Source organism: Pinus tabuliformis, chromosome 8, assembly GCF_031772625.1.
Source record: "Pinus tabuliformis cultivar Carrire ecotype Pingquan chromosome 8, CPIR1, whole genome shotgun sequence".
NCBI lineage: Eukaryota > Viridiplantae > Streptophyta > Pinopsida > Pinales > Pinaceae > Pinus > Pinus tabuliformis.
Window position 1 is genome coordinate 1,421,864,595 of NC_142294.1, and position 6,404 is coordinate 1,421,870,998.

Genomic DNA, 6,404 nt, shown 5'->3' on the forward strand with positions numbered 1-6,404 from the left:
AGCAGATGTTTGTGAAGCCATGCGGTATGCCTCATTCTAGCATACCAAGAGCCATTGTGCGCATAAGATAACAATATTTTCTTTGTACTATTGCAAATAGACTTTCACATGGTGGTGAACCAACATCCCAGGCTATCACCAAGTTTGTATGATCAGTATCACAATATAACAAAGTTTAAGGCATAATTTCACAGGATATATGTAAAGGCTCAAAAGGATCCAATGGAGACATGGCAACCTCTGCCATATTTGGTCACCAAAGATGACCTTCTTGAGATAATAAAACACTGGTCAATAGAGTGGATGACTCCAACCATAGAAGACATTGAAGCAGAGAAGGAAACCTTGCCACATGCAGGTCCAAGTGGAAAGGACAAAGGAAAAGATGTAGAAGAGACAAAGCTAGAGAAGGAATAGGGTACCGAGGACCCTCTTAGTGACATAGAGGGAACAAAGGAATCATTGTTCATCATCAAGAAGAGGGTACCTATAATGAACATGGCAAGTGCAAGGAATAAGTAGAAGGTGGAGAAATCTAAGGGCGTAATACCACTTGTCCTTATTGATGGGGACATCGGTGAAATTGGAGACAAAGTTCAGGAAGTAACAACAGAAACATGGAACAAGATAGGTAATCATTAGATAGCACTCTTGATAGGTGTTCACCAAGTTATTACAAAGTTAAAGGAACTACCACCGACATCCCGACAAGTGGAACAAACAGGTCAACACTACGACTAGAGTGACCAATAGAAGCAACATTTGGATTAAGGATTATGAAGATACCAACTAGAGCATTACAGTTTGAATCAACTGAAGGTAGAGAGTGAGAAAAAGGGTGGGACCATGTCAATATCAAAATCACCGCATTCCCAACTCAGATATTGCATGATTTCCACCAAGGTATAACAAATAAACTGCAGGATCAAGAACAACACACTTCCCTGTTAAATATTCAAGTGGAGAAGGAAAGAGCTTCACTGAAGAAGGATCTCGATCAGTTGATTAAGGAAAGGGATGGAGCATGTCATCGATGTTGGGTTGTTTTATATTCTTTCGACCCTATATTAGGTTGGGTGGACCTACCTATGGTTTTGTGCATGGTTTTCTCACATGGTTTTGGACTTGATGGTCTTCGGTCCATGGTATTGGATGCTCCGGCATGTATGAATATGTATTGTAACATTGAAAGGAACATAATGAAAAATCAATTTGGTAGTCCCAGTTTTCGGATCCAGGGGAAAATATTTGTGTATATGTGTTTTATGTGTTATGCTCTCGCATTGTTTATTTTCTATTGTTAGAATTCGTATACAGCTAATTTCTGTACGGGGTTAAAAACCTACATTTGGTATCGAAGCTATTTTGGCTTGGAGGGGACATCTTTGTTGCTGAGGGGTTTCACTCAGGCCTGTGGTAGACCCTGTTCAGTGGGAGATCTGCAGGATCGATTCTGGTGATGAAAGAAGATGGTGAGCAGTGGAAATATAGAGAGCGAGAAATTTAATGGTCAGAGTTTTGAGTTGTGGAAACTCAAGATGGGGGATCTGTCGGTGGATAAAGATCAGTGGATCGCAGTAGATATGGGTACTAAACCAACGTGAGTGTTCGATGAGGAATGGAATAAGTTGGATCAAAAGGAAAAGAGCACAATATGATTGTGTGTCTCAGATTCAGTATTGTTGAATGTACCAGGGGAAGCTACAACTAAGACTTTGTGGGACAAGTTAGGGACTTTGTACCAATCTAAGTCTCTGGTGAATAAACTGTTCCTACGGAAAAAGCTGTATAACTTGAGGATCAAATATGGAGACTCGGTGACAGAGCATCTGAACGCATTTAATAATGGGGTAAGTCAAATATTATCTGTTGATTTAAATTCTAGATGAAGATAAGTGCATTAGTTTGTTGTGTTCTCTACCAGATTCATGGGATTGTCTGGTTATTGCAATAGGTAGCAATGCAACTGCCTTCCAGTTTGATGAAATAGTTTCATCCTTGCTGACAGAGGAGATGAGATGGAAAAATATGGAGAGCCAGAATGGTGATGCCTTGTCTATAAAAGGATGGTCCCAGAACAGAAACAAAAATAAGTCATCAAGTGGGAGATCTAAATCTCCAGGAAAACCTATAAAGGTGGTTTGCTAGAAATGCGGAAAGGAAGGGCACTACAAAAGGGAATGTAAATCTAAAGCTCCCGACAAAGGAAAGGCATCTAATGATGCTCCTTCTGTAGAGGCTAAAATCACCTCAGATGAAGGTGGGGATGTGTACTTAGCTTCTTCAAGTACACATGTAGATCATGAGGCATGGTTGATTGAGTCAGGTGCATCCTTTCACTTCACTCCCCATAGAGAGTGGTTCTGCGAGTATGAGAAATACGATGGTGGTGATGTCTTCTTAGGGGATGATAGGAAGGATAGAATCATTGTTCATAGAAAAGTAAAGTTGAAGTTGCAAGGTGGAAGGCTTAGAACACCTTCAGGTGTTCTGCATATTCTTGCATTGGCCAGAAATCTGATTTCTGTAAGCAAGTTGGATGATGTAGGTGTAAAAACAATGTTCGAGAAGGATACCTATAAGATGGTTTGAGGAGCACTGGTATTGATGTGGGGAGATCAGATTGGAACTCTGTACAAGCTGCAAGGTAACATTGTTGTTTATGGGTGCAATAGTTCTGTGGTTCCTGAAAGTGGAGCAAAAAATCTAGTGGTCTATGGAGAGAATACCATGCTGTGGCATAAAAGGCTTGGAAATATTGGAGAAAAGGGCCTTCAAATACTTCATGGTAAAGGTATTGTAGAAGGTATGAGTAATAGCTCTCTGGATTTTGATTTATGTGAAAATTGTGCATATGGGAAGCAGAATCAGGTGAGTTTCCCCTCTGGTGGTAAGAGGATGAAACAAATGTTAGAACTTGTACACAATGATGTGTTTGGACCTATGAAGGTTCCATCACTAGGTAAGTCTATGTACTATGTATCATTTATAGATGACTTCTCAAGGAATACATGGATATATTTCCTTAAGAATAAATCTGAAGTCTTTGACAGGTTTAAAGAATTTTAAGGCTCTGGTGGAAAACCAGACAAATAAGAAGATAAAGTTGTTGGGGTCAGATAACGGTGAAGAGTATTGTAGAAAGGAATTTGAAGAATTCTATAAGAAGTATGGTATAGCACGGCAAAAGACTACTCCATACACACCTGAGAAAAATGGAGTTGCAGGAATAACAAACAAGACATTGATGGAAAGGGAAAGAAGCATGCTCAGTGGTGCTAGGTTAGGAGGAATTCTGGGTAGAGGCGGTGGAGACAACATGTTACCCGGTCAATAGATCACCTTCATCAGCGTTGGAGGATAAGACTCCACAAGAGGTATGGACTGGTAAGAAACCCTCTCTTTCACATTTGAGGGTATTTGGATGTGATGCATATGTACATGTTACAAAGGAGAAAATAACCAAGTTGGATAGTAAATCTGAAAAGTGCATCTTTATTGGGTATAAAAATGGTTTAAATGATTATAAGCTTTGGAACCCAGTAACAAGGAAGGTTGTGTAAAATTGAGATGTGGTGTTCAGAGAGATGAAAGATGTTATTAAACATGAATTCCAACCAAAGTAATCTGAGAAGATAGAGTTTGAGCTTAAGGAGGAAGAATAAGACTCTACAACAGAGGAGGAATCAGAAGATGAAGAGCCACAAACTCCACATTTGAGAAGATCAGTTTGAGAAAGAAGGCAACCAGAAAGGTATAGTCCACCTGCTTTCTGTTCAAATTTTTCTTTATTTATTATTAATGACGATCCCAGAACAGTGAAGGAAGCAGTAGATTCAGAGGATGGAAAAATCTGGAAAGAGGCCATGGTTCATGAAATGGCATCTTTGCACAAAAATGAGGCTTGGCATCTAGTGAAGTTACCGGCTAGAAGGAAACCCATTGGCAACAAATGGGTGTTCAAGAAGAAGACAAATGCAAAAGGAAAGGTGGATAAATACAAAGCTCGGTTGGTAGCAAAAGGTTATTCCCAGGTGTCGGGAATTAATTTTGGTGATATTTTTTCTCCTGTTTCCAATGTAGCTTCTATTAGATTACTTTTATATGTTACTGTTGCTTTTGATTTTGTGGTAGAACAAATGGATGTGAAGACAACATTTCTTCATGGGGATCTGGAAGAGGAGATCTACATGAAGCAACCTGAAGGTTTTGTGGTGAAGGGTAAGAAAGAACTAGTATGCAAGTTAAAGAAGTCTTTGTATGGGTTAAAACAATCACCAAGAATGTGGTATCAAAAATTTGATACATTTATACGGGGACATGGCCTCATGAGAAGTAAAGTAGATCACTGTGTGTATTTTAAATTAATTGGTGACCGTGTTATTTATCTGGTCTTGTATGTGGATGATATGTTGCTGGTTGGAAATGACAAAGAAATTATCCAGGATTTGAAGACCCAATTGTCCTCCAAATTTGACATGAAAGATCTTGGTGCTGCAAACTATATTTTGGGCATGGCAATTAAAAGAGATTAGGCAAAGAAGAAGCTCTTGTTAAACCAGAGGAAGTATGTCGAGACAATACTGCAGAGGCTTAATATGTAGGATAGTCAACTCGTGAAGGTTCCTATTCCTGTAGGTGTAAATTTATTTGTCGAACAGTGTCCCAAGACATAAGAAGAGGAAGAGGACATGTCCCGTGTTCCATGCAAGTGCAGTCGATAGCCAAATGTATGCAATGGTATGCACTAGACATGACATTGCACATGCAATGGAAGTATTGAGCATGTTTATGCCAAAACCAAGGAAGGAGCATTGGACACAGGGAAAATTTTAAGGATGGAAATTTATCTTATAGTTTAGAAACCTTGGTGAATCCCACTAGTCTATAATATGAAATCTATAAAATGTTTGGAGATATTTTTGTAAAAATATTCAAATTTATAATATTTTTATATAGTCTATATATAAATTTTTGGTGATTTTTAGGGTAAAATTATTTCATTCTATAAAATTTGGGCGAATCATTTTTACAAAAAAGTGGAAATTAGCGAATGTTTTTTCTAGAAAATGTATAGAAAATTAGCCCATGGGCGAATATTAGCCCCTAAAATTTTCCTTGACTGGACAACAGTGAAGCAGGTTTTCATTTATTTGTGTGGCACTAGTGATTATGGTTTGTGCTACCAAGGAAGACCAGGATTGGACAGAGTGTTGGATATTCGTGGCTTTGTTGATGCAGACTAGGCTGGAGATCTGGATCAGAGAATATCTACAAGTGGGTATGTGTTTAACCTATTTGGAGGTGCAGTGAGTTGGATGAGTAAGAAACAATCTGTAGTGACACTATCAACTACCAAGGCAGAATAAATGGTAGCCACTCATGCAAGCAAGGAAGCAGTTTGGTTGTAAAGATTATGTTCAAGTATGGGGTTAGTACAGGGAGCTATAAGGATAGACTGTGACAGCCAACGTGCAATTTTCTTGGCAAAGAACCCTGCTTACCATTCAAAGGCAAAGCACATTGATGTTCAGTATCACTTTGTGAGGGATATGATAGAAGACAAAAAGGTATTGTTGGTAAAGGTGGACACTTTGAAGAATACTGCAAATGCATTGACAAAATCTGTGAGCTCTGAGAAGTTCTCTTGGTGTAGAGAAAAAATGGGCATTGCAGGGTTGGATAAATGACTAACCTTTCCTGTGCCCCGCTATGGAAAGAAAACAACAAGTGGGAGAATGTTGGGTTGTGTTATATTCTTTGGACCCTATATTAGGTTTGGCGGACCTACCTATGCTTTTGTGCATGGTTTTCGCACATGGTTTTGGACATGATGGTTTTCAGTCCATGGTATTGGATGTTTCGACATGTATAAATATGTATTGTAACATTGAAAGGAGCATAATGAAAAATCAATCTGGTAGTCCCGGTTTTGGGATCCAAGGGAAAATATTTGTGTATATGCGTTTTATGTGTTATGCTCTCGCATTGTTTATTTTCTAATTTTAAAATTTGTATGTAGGTAATTTCTGTATGGGGTTAAAACCTACAAGCAACAACAACTAGAGGAAGTCATTGCAAAAACTTTTGGTGAAGTTCCAGACATAAAGGTCTGTGAAGAAGAGTCACCAACAGAGAAGGTCACGAAGCTCGGCCTCACAATAAGGGATTCAAAGAATAACTTTGTAGAAATGAAGTTTGAGTATGAAGTGAAGATTACTAAGCTACAAATGAAGCTGCCACTAGTCACACCATTGGAAGTATGTAAGAAGAGGGAAATGGATCTAAAATCTACACTGGAAGGCATCTCCGACACAGTGGCGGACTGTGGCAAATTACTAGATGAAACTATGAAGATTTGGACCTCACTGTGGGAGGATCCAAACCTTCAGAGGATTGAAGAG